The sequence below is a fragment of the Balaenoptera borealis genome, assembly GCF_965194805.1.
Source record: "Balaenoptera borealis genome assembly, chromosome: 2".
Lineage (NCBI taxonomy): Eukaryota > Metazoa > Chordata > Mammalia > Artiodactyla > Balaenopteridae > Balaenoptera > Balaenoptera borealis.
Window position 1 is genome coordinate 131,881,620 of NC_138867.1, and position 15,226 is coordinate 131,896,845.

The 15,226-nt window shown below is 42.4% G+C and overlaps 1 pseudogene across 1 annotated transcript in view; it reads left to right on the plus strand.

The window, feature by feature from the left end:
• Positions 1-15,226, plus strand: part of LOC309622864 (N6-Methyl-AMP deaminase pseudogene) — a 472,574-nt pseudogene that overhangs the window by 421,355 nt on the left and 35,993 nt on the right. The window lies entirely within an intron of this gene.

The window sequence follows — 15,226 nt, forward strand, 5'->3', positions numbered from 1 at the left end:
TGTCTTTTGTCTCCTTAGGTAGGTTTATTCCTAGATATTTTATTCTTTTTGTTGCAATGGTAAACGGGAGTGTTTTCTTAATTTCACTTTCAGATTTTTCGTCATTAGTGTATAGAAATGCAAGAGATTTCTGTGCATTAATTTTGTATCCTGCTACTTTACCAAATTCATTGATTAGCTCTAGTAGTTTTCTGGTAGCATCTTTAGGATTCTCTATGTATAGTATCATGTCATCTGCAAAAAGTGACAGCATTACTTCTTCTTTTCTGGAGGGTTTTTTATCATAAATGGGTATTGAATTTTGTTGAAAGCTATTCTGCATCTATTGAGATGATCATATAGTTTTTCTCCTTCAATTTGTTAATATGGTTTATCACATTGATTGATTGTTGTATATTGAAGAATCCTTGCACTCCTGGGATAAACCCCACTTGATCATGGTGTATGATCCTTTTAATGTGCTGTTGGATTCTGTTTGCTAGTATTTTGTTGAGGATATTTGCATCTATGTTCATCAGTGATATTGGCCTGTGGTTTTCTTTCTTTGTGACATCTTTGTCTGGTTTTGGTATCAGGGTGATGATGGCCTCGTAGAATGAGTTTGGGAGTGATCCTCCCTCTGCTATATTTTGGGAGAGTTTGAGAAAGATGTGTGTTAGCTCTTCTCTAAATGTTTGATAGACTTCACCTGTGAAGCCATCTGATCCTGGGCTTTTGTTTGTTGGAAGATTTTAAATCACAGTCTCAATTTCAGTGCTTGCGATTCATCTGTTTATATTTTCTATTTCTCCTTGGTTCAGTCTTGGAAGGTTGTGCTTTTCTAAGAATTTGTCCACTTCTTCTGGGTTGTCCATTTTATTGGCATATAGTTGCTTGTAGTAATCTCTCATGATCCTTTGTATCTCTACAGTGGTAGTTGTTACTTCTCCTTTTTCATTTCTAATTTTATTGATTTGAGTCTTCTCCCTTTTTTTCTTGATGAGTCTAGCTAATGGTTTATCAATTTTGTTTATCTTCTCAAAGAACCAGCTTTTACTTGTATTGATCTTTGCTATCATTTCTTCTTTTTCATCTATTTCTGATGATCTTTATGATTTCTTTCCTTCTGCTAACTTTGGGTGTTTTTTGTTCTTCTTTCTCTAATTGCTTTAGGTGTAAGATTAGGTTGTTTATTTAAGATGTTTCTTGTTTCTTGAGGTAGGATTGTATTGCTATAAACTTCCCTCTTAGAACTGCTTTGGCTACATCCCATAGGTTTTGGGTTGTCATATTTTCATTGTCATTTGCTTCTAGGTATTTTTTGATTTCCTCTTTGATTTCTTAAGTGATCCCTTAGTTATTTAGTAGTGTATTGTTTAGCCGCCATGTATTTGTATGTTCTACAGATGTTTTCCTGTAATTGATATCTAGTCTTATAGCATTGTGGTTGGAAAAGATACTTGATATGATTTCAATTTTCTTAAATTAACTGAGGCTTGATTTGTGACCCAAGATATGATCTATCCTGGAGAATGTTCCATAAGCACTTGAGGAGAAAGTGTATTCTGTTGTTTTTGGATGGAATGTCCTATAAATATCAATTAAGTCCATCTTGTTTAGTGTATCATTTAAAGCTTGTGTTTCCTTATTTATTTTCATTTTGGATGATCTGTCCATTGGTGAAAGTGGGGTGTTAAAGTCCCCTACTATGATTGTGTTACTGTCAATTTCCCATTTTATGGCTGTTAGCATTTGCCTTATGTATTGAGGTGCTCCTATGTTGGATGCATAATTATTTACAATTGTTATATCTTCTTCTTGGATTGATCCCTTGATCATTATGTAGTGTCCTTCTTTGTCTCTTGTAATAGTCTTTACTTTAAAGTCTGTTTTGTCTGATATGAGATTTGCTAATCCAGCTTTATTTTGATTTCCATTTGCATGGAATAAGTTGACCTGTTTTTGTTTTCCATACCTATGAGCCTCTAGCAGAACCTGTATAGCCTGATGACTACTTTTGCAAATAGAGTTCTATTGGAGCACAGCAATGCCCATTTGTTTATGTACTACCTATGGCTGCTTTTTCTCTGCTGTGCCAGAGATGAGTGGTTGCAACAGAGACCACACAGACTGTAGAGGCAAAGTATTTACTATGTAAACCTTTACAAATAAAGTTTGTAATCCTGCTAGACAGTAAATACCACTTAAGTTTTAATAATGATAATTACAGTAATACCTGCTGCTATCACGTGCTTGCTCTGTGCCAAGTATTGTTCTAAGGCTTTATATGTACTGTCTAATTTAATACTTGCAACAATCCCATGGCACACACATACTTTTATTCCCATTTTATGAGTGAGGAAACTGAGGCAGAAAGAGGTTAAGTAACTTGTTCAAGGTAAATGACAATTGGAATTCTAACCTGGGTAAAGTATTAGACCTCCTTAGAAAGTTTCACACCCATTTTCTTTCCTGATAAACTTAGTCACTCATCATATGAGAGAGAATTTTAAGTGGTCTACAGCACATTAAAAAACATCCTCTCCTGGGAATTCCCTGGCAGTCCAGTGGTTAGGACCCTGCGCTTTCATTGCCGAGGCCCCGGGTTTAATCCCTGGTCGGGGAACTAAGATCCTGCAAGCCACGGTGCGGTGCAACCAAAAAAAAAAAAAAAAAAGAGTCCTCTCCTATTTAAAAGGTATTCCCTTGTAAATTCTCTTTAACATTACGACTCTCCCTTTTAAAAGAAAGAATGAGTGGTCTCTTCACATATAGCGGTAACTTGCTAAAATTTGTATTGCTTTGTTTCATAGAATTTATTTTTATGGTTGCCTTTTATTTGTGGCAAACGATCCTTGCTTTCCCTTTGCAGCAGTTTCCTTTCAAAATTAATTTATTTAGGAATAAAAAATAGAGTCAATTCAATTACTTAAAAAACCATGTTAATAAATGTACAGATGGTGTGTAGATATGAAAAAAATCATGACTACGGCACAGAAATGAATGAGAGTGCCCAGAGCGCTGGCCCCTGTCCCAGCCAGCAGTAATTTGGTTTGTGGCCGTGGGCACACCAGCGCCCCCTCTCCACCCCCTGAGCCTCGGGTTCCTTATCTATTGAGAGAAGGAGTTGAATTAAATTATCTCTAATGTTCTACGGCATGCCAGTTTATTCTTCCTGGCCTGGAATTCACCATACCTTCACTTGAGCCAAGATTAAATTAGACTTGTTAGAGCTCCATCCTTTCAAGCGCTGTAAACACAGAGGACTCGATGGCACTCCTTACGTCTCTCCCTCTTAGAGTGAGCCCATTAATCCCCATCTAGATTCTTGCAGAAAAGGGAGAGACAACAAATGCATATGGTACAGGATTCAATTTGTGCTTCTGGCCTAGAAATTGAACTGGTCCAGGTTCGTCCAGGGCATTTACCAGGAGAAAGAGAAAGCCCTCGACATTACCTCGTTCATAGTTATTCCACCTGGGCCCAGCAGGCCTGGCCTGATGGGCTTGCTCACCCTCTGGAGGGCTCTGTGTCTCCTTACCCAGAGACAACCATGGTCACAAGCTCACAATGGCTGGAAGGAAAAGAGTAGGATTTCTATTAGGAAATACAAGATGCAGCACTTCAAATGGGCTCCAAGTCTATATGAAAAATATCCTGATCAGTAGTGGCAAGAGTGGAAAGACCCATTCTTCTTCCCTTTCAGGAGACTTAGGGGTGGAGGGGCACCCGGGATGGGCCAGGCACAATAACCTATTTACAGCGCACTGCTATACTTAGTACTTTAACACGCCCCTCCTCCCTCCCGCAACATCGGTTCTGAGAGGTAAGAGTGATCACCATTGTCATCATCATCATCATCGTTTATCATTCATTTTATTGCATTATATTGTATAGATGAAGAAATTAAGACTCAGGAAGGCTGCAGTCCCCTCTAACTTCAGTATAGTCCTAATAGGTATAGGTGTTATCACTCCCTATTTTATATTTAAGGAACTTGAGACTCAGGGTAAGTGACAGAGTCAGGTTTTGAACCCGGGTCGACTCTCTTCAAGTCTTTTCCCTGTGCTTCCTCTCATGCAGGCCTCGGGAAACTTTGAATTATGGCCTTCTAGCCCTTAGCAGGAGAGAGGGAGGGAGAGGGAGAAGCACGCAGGCTGGATTCCAGTGGAGATGATAGTAAGAGAGGGCAAGGGGGTTTCCCCCTCCGGTCACGTCTTCATAAGGGCACCGACCCCACCCAACAACACTTTTCATTTTTCATTCCTCATGTATGTCAAAAATTCCTACATGGTCAGTACAGTGCACACTTCCCCCCAGCCACTCATGCAGATTTGAAACCATCTGTCAGTCCTTCCCACTGATAGCTGACGGAGGTATCTGTGGCCAAAAGCCACAACTGTCCTTCCCACAACTGCCAGCAAGGAGCAGGATAAGAGCCATGTTGTCTATCTTGACTAAAGTTCTTTCCCACGGGCTATTACTTAAGCCCCATACACAGTCTGTGAAGCCCAAGTTATCTGAAGTGCCAGGACCTCTGTCTGCAGGGAGTCTCCATCCGTAGTGGGCACTGTCAGTGTTCCACCCAGAGTCCTCAGATCCCCTTCACCATTTCTCTGATCCCTCGGCCAGCTTCTGTGTGCTCTGCTTCTGATGAATGACACCTGCTACTTTCTGCAGAGGCCTGCCTCAGGCTGTCGGATTTGCTCTGCCCTCACTTTCAGAGAGCCAGAAGTGCCTGAGAGCCAATGACCAACTAGGGCAGGAGTCTAAAAACCCAGCTCTCTTGCCGCAAATCAGGGCCAACTCTAAGGTGTCAATTACATTCCAGAGATTCCCCCTGGGATCAGGCTCGGATTGAGCCTGAAATCACACCTTTGCCTGGCCTCTTCCTCATCATGTTTTACTGCCCACACTCCCTCACCAGTTTCTCCTTGGAGCACTCCCTTAATAAATCACATGCAAGCACACTATCATCTCAGGGTCTCCTTCTAAGAAACCTGCCCTAAGACACCATCTCTCATCCCTCATCTACCTTCTTTTCCTCCAGGCCCACAGACTATATTCCCTTGAATAAATATTCCCTCCCCATGATCATCTGCATCAGTCTCCCTTATGGAAATTTGTCTCATGAATATAAACATGGTAAATGGGAATGTCACTGTTCAAAATTATCTACTCTATCAGCATATTTCTAGGCAACAATAAACTCAACTTGGTGGTGTTCATGTCCATCGTATATATAAAGCCTTTTCAATAAGGAAATTTCACTACATATAATGGTGATCTCATCCCATTCCTTTTATAGAAAAAAAAAAAGGGAGAAATTTACTTTCTTTTTTTTTTAAGTTGAATATTCTTTTTTAAAAAAATTTTATTGGAGTATAGTTGATTTACAATGTTGTGTTAGTTTCAGGTGTAAAAGTGAGAAATTTAGAGTTGGGTTTTTTTTTGATCCATCCACTTATTAACTTGTCCATTCATTTATTAACCATTGGTAAGTGGTATGACCTTTATTTTATTTTAAAAAGTAAAAGGTTTTTTCTCCTTATTATTAAGGTAATATACATATATCCTTTATGAAAAAAATTTTAAAATTTAGAAAAGTATTATAATTCAAGCATGCTAACATCAATCAGTGCTTTTTGGTAAATTTCTACCCAATTGTTTTTTCTATGCAGATATTCTTAAATAATTGTGATAGACATTACTCACGCCCATCACCTGGTTCTCTTCTCCTTCTAAATACATGGGACAATTATACTTCCTTCCCCCCTTGATATTAGGCATGGTCATATGACTTGGTTTGGTCCATGAAATGTGAGCAGTGTATTTAAGAGCTTGTGTGCCGTTCTCCATGCCCTCTTCTGTCACTAAGGTGAACCCTGAAGCTTCAAGTTGAGAGGGTGGCTCCTCCAACATTCTGGGTACCTGCAAGATTACAGGCTCTCTGATAGCAGAGTCCCCTGCCAACCCAAAATGGGCATGTAGCATATGCAAGAAATAAACTGTTGTTTCAAGCCATTGGAACTCAGTAGATATATTAGTTTGCTAGTGCTGCTGTAACAAAGTACCACAAACTGGGTGGCTTAACACCAGAATTTACTGTCTCATAGTTCTAGAGGTTAGAGGTTCAAGTTCAAATTGTTGACGTGGCCTGGTCCCTTCTGAGGGCTGTGAAGGAGAATCTGTTTCATGCCTCTCTGCTAGATTCTGGTGGTTTACTACTGATCTTGGGCATTCCTTGGCTTATAGAAGCATCACCCTGATTACTGCCTTCATCTTCACCTGGCATCCTGCAAGTGTACATATCTGTGTCCAAATTTCTTCCTTTTAATAAGGACACCAGTCATACTTGATTAGGACCCACCATAATGACCTCATCTTAACTAATTATATATGTAATGACCCTACTTTCTAATAAGGTTACATTCTGAGTACTAGGGGGTAGGACTTTAACATATGATTTTTAGGGAGACACAATTCAACCCATAACAGTGGATGTTTGTTACAACAGTGTATCTTAGCCTAAACTGACCAATATAGAGCTCATTCTTCTCATGCTCCTTTTTTTTTTTTTGGCTGCATTGGGTCTTCGTTGCAGTGTGCAGGCTTCTCATTGCGGTGGCTTCTCTTGTTGCAGAGCACAGGCTCTAGGCACATGGGCTTCAGTAGTTAACGGTGCACAGGCTTAGTTGCTCCGTGGAATGTGGGATCTTCCCAGACCAGGGATCGAACCAGTGTCCCCTGCATTGGCACGTGGATTCTTAACCTCTGTGCCACCAGGGAAGTCCCTCATGCTGCTTTTTAACTTCCTATTTTCAATTTATGAGATTAAATAATTTTCCCAAAGTCACAAAACCAGTAAGAGGGAAAACTGGAATTCTAATACAGGTTTTTCTGATTCAATAGAGTGTAGTTTCAACTAGTCTCCAGAGGTTGATCCCTGACAGTCCAAGTGCTTTGCAGCTCAACACAGTACCTGTTATATCCCAGACATTGAGGGTCAGTACTGTTTGTCTTTGGGCTTGGCCTGTTGAGTTTCCTACATGAATCAATTTATTTGTTTATGTTACCTGTTTTCTCCCTGTGAGCATTGCTTTTGCAACCTTGCACTATGCTATAGTTCCTCTAAAATAAAGATTAAAAGTGTAACACATGACCTTCCAGGTCACCAAAAACCCTAGAGTCATTAAGACAATCTGAACCACTCTCACCCTAAGCTCCCCTTGTCCCTGACTCTCTCCTCCCATGAGCACAGACCCATGGACTAGGTCCCCATTACCCTTCTTGTACCTGTTTTCTGCCAAGCAAATTTCCCCTCAAAGGAATGAGCCAGGAATAAAAATATTTGATTGATTAAAGCAAACAGGTAGTCAGGTTAATGGCAGCTCCTCCTGTGTACGTCCTTTATAAAAGAATCACCCTATTACAAGGGACTCAATCAAATGGCAACTTTTTCTCATTCCTGATGTTCGCATCTCCCAGTGAAGAGAAAAGAAGAAACCCTACTTTATGAAGCTTATACTCAGGCAGAGAATCACAGAAACTCTTCAATCACTTATTGCTTTTTCCCTCTTGCCATTCCTATTGAGCATGATGTCTTTTTTATCCGACACCGAGAGGCTTTGTGTGTGTGCTACTCCTCATTAATTTGATCACAGAGGGCAGATCTAAGATGTGATTCAAGTAAATGAAAGGTTCTCCAGAAGCTATCCAGGTATAGGCATTCTTTTCTAAGCCCTTATCCGTGCCTTTGAATTCATTAGCTCGGAGAACACAGCACTTCCGAAGAGGCACGTAGACCACATATACACACCCCGGAGAGCCCGACTCTGCAGACTGGCACCAAGTCACCTTCTCCTAGCCCAAGTCGACGAGACACACATCGTGTTTACTCCAATTTTCTCATTAATTTTGCTGGCTGCCTGACAGCCTCTGCCTCCCCGGATCAGATTTCTGGAATTAGGCTGATCTTCGTGCTGCGACAGGCCCAACCGCCTCCTTGCAGGCAAAAAATCCCCATCCCCATTTTGGCAACTGAAGCTCTGCCAGGAAAGACCTGTCTGAAGTGGTAAATGCTGGGGAGGCTTGCCTTCGTGTGCAGGTCAAGTGATTTGCCTAACCAGAAAGAAAACCTCACCAAAACATCTCTCAGATGCCTGCCACTATGCTGCAGTGTACAGCATTGGTCCAAGATTTAGATGAGGTGTTTTAAAATGCAGCACTTACCCGGAAGGATTGCTATAATAAGCCATTAATGCTTTAGTGCAGGTGAGTTTGATCAAATTGACTTTAGCCACCTGGCAGGGTCAGGAGGGACACAGCGAGATAAATTCTAGTGAGAGAAAAGGATTCAAAAAAGGCAGCAAAGGCAGGAGGAGTAATAAGGTGCCCAGGACCCCGGGAACATCAAATGTTCATTGGGTCCATGAAATGTGAGCAGTGTATTTAAGAGCTTGTGTGCCGTTCTCCATGCTCTCTTCCGTCACTAAGGTGAACCCTGAAGCTTCAAGTTGAGATGGTGGCTCCTCCATCATTCTGGGTACCTGCAAGATTACAGGCTCTCTGATAGCAGAGTCCCCTGCCAACCCAAAATGGGCATGTAGCATATGCAAGAAATAAACTGTTGTTGTTCCACCACCAGGTGGGGGAATGAAATGAAGAGGCCAAGAGAACATAGGGAGATGGTGCAGACAATCCTTAATCACCTAACGCTCTTGGTGGGGTGGAGGGGGGGGACTTGAGATGATGTCAAACAAGCTGTGACCTTGAACGAGCCCCTGAAAAGTCTCTGACCCCATTGCAACTATCAGAAGCAGAAAATAGTGGTTTATCTACCCAAAGGCAGAGAGGCGAATGAAAAGATCCCTTTCTCCAGGAAGATTCTGTGAGTCAGAGTGAAGTCCAGTCAGTGAAGAAATCCTCTGGTTTCATCCTTCCAAGCCTTGGCATCATCGTTAGAGCCAGGTAGACTTGGTCTCAATTCTGAGCTCTGCCACTGCGCAATTCACTGGGCAACCGTGGGTGAGTCTAAATCTCTGTGGGCTTCAAGTTTCTCATCTACAAATAAATCATAAAACCTACCTCACTGGGTTGTCAGGAGGTTTCAATAGGACAATGTATGTACAATCACTTAGTAACAATGATGGGCACAAAATAAACCCTCAAGTAATAACAGCTTAGCTTCCATGTGTCATCACCATCATCACCACCACCACCACCATCATGCCACACCCACCAGTGATTGTGTGCCTCCTGGTGGGTGGAGTTCAGCAACATCATGGTGAAGGGAGTGGGTTCTGGAGTCAGATCATCCTAGTCTCAAATCTGGGCTCTAATGGGGACCAGATATCTGATCTTGGGCAAGTTATTTATTCTCAGCTTCAATTCCCTCATCTGTAAATGGGAATTATAAAATTCCCTACCCCAAAGGTGAGGATTAAGTGAGACGATACATGTAACTTGCTGAGGCTGGTGCCTGGCACACAGTCAGAGTTCAATAAATGGGAGATAGGGACCCCAAAACTCCCTTTCTCATCCTCTGCCTTTCTCTGCAGTTCCTTTTTTTTTTTTTTTTTTGGTGACAGATGTGGTTGGGTAGGGATTATGAAATCCAGTTCTATGGATGATCAGAGTAGATGCAAAAAACATTGCTTTCAACCAGAGAGACAAAGAAGACCCCCGTGAGCCAGCTCAAGGAGCCAGCTCAAATCTGGTTTCATCCAGCTCCCATAGTATTCTGGCTTTTAGGCTGCAGTACAGAAAATTAGTTCCCCTGAAGCTGTCCCCTTCAGAGTGGAACTGGGGAAGATAAAGAGTGGTGAAAGAGCTCTGAACAATGGCTAATCTTCTAATTAACACTTCAGAGAGAAGTGATAATAGGAAGCCACTCTCAGCCATAAGCCCCAGGGAACGGCAGGGTCTGATCAATGTTTTCCTGGAATCTGACTCAAAGCCACTGAGCTCCTGCCTTCCCTCCTGGAACCTTACCTTCTGTCCCTCTCTTTTATTATCCTCTCCTTTTTCTTTTTCCCGTTTTCTATCTTCCTGTCCCCTTCTAACTCTCAGAACTAGGCAACCCCCTTCCATCTCTTTCTCTCATAACTACCGTAATATGGGGTGAATGTAATCAGGTGTTTGTTCCTTCATTCTTGAGACATTTACTGAATACTTACTAAGTGCTAAGGATATAGAAAAGAATAAGATGGTCTCTTTGCCCACAAGGAGATAGACTAACAAACAATGGACAGCGCTTCCAAACAACCTCAGTTGCTTCAGCAAGTGCTTTTTCAGAAGTATAAGTGGGGTGGGTGTATATACGAAGTGCCAAATTCTGGCTGAGTGGGGCACAGAAAGCTATTCTAGAGGAGCAGGTCCTGAGCCTGAGACATGAAGACTAAGTCTAGGCTTTTTTTTTTTTAAGATTTTTTGATGTGGACCATTTTTAAGGTCTTTATTGAATTTGTTACAACATTGCTTCTGTTTTATGTTTTGGGTTTTTGGCCCCGAGCCATGTGGAACCTTAGCTCCCCAACCCGGGATTGAACCCACACACCCGGCGAAGTCTTAACCACTGGACTGCCAGGGAAGTCCCTAAGTCTAGGCTCTTAAACAGTATAATCATTCAATCAACTGCAGTTCTTGGTCTTCATTCAAACAGCTGTGACTTAGATGTGCCTTTGTCTGTCACACAGGAACCATATTCCTAAACTAACCAATTGAGTTGTTTCAGACACTTGTATAACCCTCAGTTTTTCCCTCTATATGGCAGTGACCCAGGAGGAAAAGGAACTTTCCCTCCTTCTGGGCTCCTTAATCCCAGTGAGCATAAAAGGTGAGGTGAGTGGGGAACTGACCAGGAAAGTCATTAATAAGGCTCCTCACTCATAATATCTGTAGAATGAGGGTCCTGTACTTTTAAATCTCTAAGGTTTATTCCTTGTGATTAAGGCAAGGTTTTCAAAATAACCCAATGCCTTCTCTCCCCCATCCCTCTCCAAGGCCAGAGATAGCAAGAAAGAGAAGCATGGACTTGAAAGGCAGACCTCTCCCTACCCAACCATTGATTCATCCTCACTCTCCCCAGATCAATGCTTGGAGCAATTTCTGAGTGACAGCTCACAGAGACAGCATGTTACATTTAAGCCATTTGGGTTTTGAAGCCATTTAAGTTTGTCAAAACAATGCCACCCCCTGCTGTGTCTCTGGCATAATAATAGGCTTGAGCAGGCCAAATCTTGACTCAGCTTCCCTGTGACCATTTGAACATATGGGGATAAAAGGAGAGAGAGGGAGAGAGCGGGAGGGAGTTCTTTTTTCTTTTCTTTCTTTCTTTTTTAAATTCTTAACAAATACAGGGAACTTTTTGGTCCAGTTTTCCCTCTGATTCAATGCCATGCACCAGTAAATCTGGATCTAAGAAGAGCCCAGTTTATCTTGGAGTATTAAGAATTTAGGGAAGCAAAGAAAATTCACTCCCAGGGTTTAGAGGAAGTTGAAGAATATCCATTTACCTCTATCAGGGTGGGGACCCTAAATGCCTTATTCACTGATGTATTCCACAGATTTTCCCGGTGCCTGAGGTGTGGTAGATGCTCAAAAAATATTTGTTGACGGAATCAATGTTTTTACCAACACCAGCTCTACCACCCGCCCCCCGCAATGCCATACAGGCTTTCTCCCCATTAGTCCATTCCTGGTGGTGTTGCCATTCATGCCACTGCCTTGTGTTTCTAGGGAGCTGCTCTGAATGATCCATCTTCATCTCATATCTGAGTAGTTTTCTATCTTGCAGTTGAAACCATTTGTTTGTCAACCCTATATTTGTATGGAGGGATTATTTGGGTCAGGCTTCCAATTAGTGACAGGAATGCAAAGATAAGAGACATGGGAGAGGCCCTTGAAGAGATGACAGTTTGGTAGAGGAGACAGGAATATGGACATTTAAAATCAAGGGAATGAGCCTGGGCAGGGATGAGTAAAGATGGAAACAGGAAAAAGAGGACAAATCCTCAAGGCAACCTCATCAAAGGGTTCAGAGAAATGAGAGATGTCTAGTTTGTGGGGTTTGGAAATTAAGAGTGTGGACCTGTGAAAGAACTATAAAAGGAGTGGCTTTGGAGTTGGGTACGTGTGTTGCCTAGAAACAAGCTAATTAGGACCAGGATCACTCCCCATTCACACAACCAAAGGGGCTGCACCCAAACTCAGCTCCCCACAGAACTGATGGTTTCCTTCATCTGGTAAGGAGAACTCTAACTTTCTATGGACCCCAAGTTCAAGTGCAGGGTAGCTAGTATCCCAGACTATTCCTCTAAGTGGTTGGCCCCCCAGGTTTGGACTAATGGCACAAAGTAGTCTGTGTGTTCCTCTACCAAAGCTGTTTTCTCACTTTTGCCCTATAAATGGGAGAAGAACAGGGGCCAATTTTTCCTTGCTGGAAATCACACCTTAGCTGTGGGCCCCTCAATGGCTTCTCTCTGTGGGGTATGGAAGCACTAGCTATGAAAGTTTTCTGTTTCCCCAGTAAAGCCTATTTCTTAACCCACAGCCAGTTGAACCCAAACCCTGATGCACAATAGGCAGAGACCAGGAAGAGGTTCCCTTTCCATGATATGGGCTAGGGGAACATACAGAGGTAGGCAGGAAGGGCATCCCAGAGTGAGCAGGACACAAACCAGAAGAAATGGGGAATATGGTAAAGAAGAGGGGACAGCATGTGCTGGGAGTCTTGGGAAGTAGGCCAGTAGGGTGGCTGGAACCTCTTCATGCAGGGCCTTTGTGCAGACAGCTGCTGTCTCTGCCTGCCTTCGTCCTTTTTTTCTGGTAGCAGTACATCAATATTTCTTTGGGGAAACCTGCTTCCCCATAGCATGCAGACTGGTGGGCCTGTCAGTCCCGACACACACTGGGCAGGAGAGAGCTGACCTACACCATAAGAATCTCTCAGGGATTTAAATCCATGAGCAGAATGACGCAGAGACTGAAAACCATTGCACCAACTCACCAGATGGTGTCCCCAGGGAGTGAGTTCATGTTCATTGCTGCCCTGGATCTCAGAGCTGCCTTTGCTGGCCCTGTCCAAGATCTCAGCCCTTTTTTGTTTTGTTTTGTTTTTTATTCTGTCAGCCGCACAGTCTTCCATTAGGCCCCCTTTGGGCCTGAGTTAGCTGTTAGCCTGAGTCAGTCTGGGCTTGCAAACAAAGAGCCTTAACAAACAGCCTTGAACACCAGGCTGAGGCAAAAGAACTCCAGCCCAGGACCCGAGTAGCATCAGAATCCGTGCCCTCCATCTGTACAGTGCTGGGCAGTTCCCTCACATGGTCCCCCTAAAGTGGCACAGTTGGAGCATTTTACCCACCCTAGAGACACTAAAAGTTGTGATTCAGAGATTCAGGTAGACCTCCCAGCCTACCACTGTGACTGCAGCCTCCTGTTGGGGAAGTTCAATTAGAGAGAGATGTGTTGGTGATCAGACATGGCTCTTTATCTTCCCAACGCCAAGCTGCTGGTGAAGCTTGATAAAGAAATGAAAGTTCTGGGTGAGTGTGTAAATGTATGCTGAAGTGTCCTTGGATAGTATTCCAAGAAGCTGTGCAATTTATTTGTCATTGCCATTTACAAACGTTGATCTTACTGATACAATTCAAACCTGCCACATCCTCTGGTGATCAGCGCCCCTCCCTGGAGCTCTGCCTGGCATCAGGCGTGCCCTGACTCTGCTCTGTGCCTTTCTGGGTACGGTCCTGAGGGTGGGGAGATGTCTGATGTGGTCCTGGGAGGAGGCCCTCCTGAACAAAAGCCTTCAATCCTCAGGTTCACCTGCCTAGAGACAGTGACCTGTACTTGCCTATACCCTCCCCAGATTTTACTACCCTGAGTAGAAAGAAGGAAGGAAGCAACCCAGCATCCCAGATGCCCATCAACAGACAATTGGATTAAGACGATATGGCATATATATATATATATAAAATAGAATGTTACTCAGCCGTAAAAAAGGAAATACTGCCATTTATAGCCACATGGATGGACCTAGAGAATATTATGCTTAGTGAAATAAGTCAGACAGAGAAAGACAAATACTGTATGATATCACTTCCATGTGGAATCTAAAAAATAATACAAATGAATGTATATGCAAAACAGAAACAAACTCACTTATATAGAAAACAAACTTGTGGTTACCAAAGGGGAGAGAGAAGGAGGAACGGACAAATTAAGGGTATGGGATTAACTGGTACAAACTACTATATATAAAATAGATAAGCAACAGAGATATACTATATAGCACAGGGAATTATACCCATTATCTTGTTATAAATTTTAATGGAATATGATTTGAAAAATACTGAATCACTATGCTGTACACCTAAAACTAACACAATAGTGTAAATCAACTATACTTCAATTTAAAAAAAAAGAAAAAAGGAACCACATTTGGAGTTTCAGAAGCTCAGGAAGTGTTAATTCCAAAACTCTTGAGAAAATTGAGCAGATACTGGGGCTTGATTGCTGGGGCTCTTACTCCTTGGTATTGTGCATAGTCAGCAAGAGGGGCCTTTTTCCTGACCACAGTGGTTTTTGCCATCAAGTATAGTTGTCTTGGAGCCTGCTGTCATCATACCAACCATGCATTCTGTGTGAAGCATACTGGGTAAGGAAATTAAATCCAGGTGAGGGAAGGCAACTCAGGTCTCCTGCTATTAAATATATGGTCTGATTAATGAGGAATCTTTTATCATCCTAGAATCTCAGAGCCAGAAGCAATTTTAAAGGTCATCTATTTCAAACCTTCGTCTAATCCCCTCAAATTAAAAAACATACATACATGGGTACATATATAGTGAATGCTTCCAGGCACGGTACTAAGTATTTTATATGGATTCTCTCAATAATAGACTTTGAATCCATTCAACCCTCTGTAGTAGCCACCAGTATTCTCTCCACTGTACAGACTGGGAACCTGAAGCCCCGAAGTTTCCATCTTTCACTCCAGGTCATGCAGTGAGTAGGTAGCAGAACTTCTTCAGAGATGGTGGCCTGGCAGGTCTCAGCCAAACCTTACTTGTATGTGTGTTTTTTTAATTTTCCAATATATTGTCAGTAATATAAAATAGGGAGTTTGACATTAAAAGTATCCAGATTTCCAGCTTTGCCTGAGAAGTCAGAAGAGCTGGCCACACTGAGCTGTGTGGCACATTTCCACAAGGCAAGTGTGGGCTGCAGCTGAGAAACCATCGCCCCT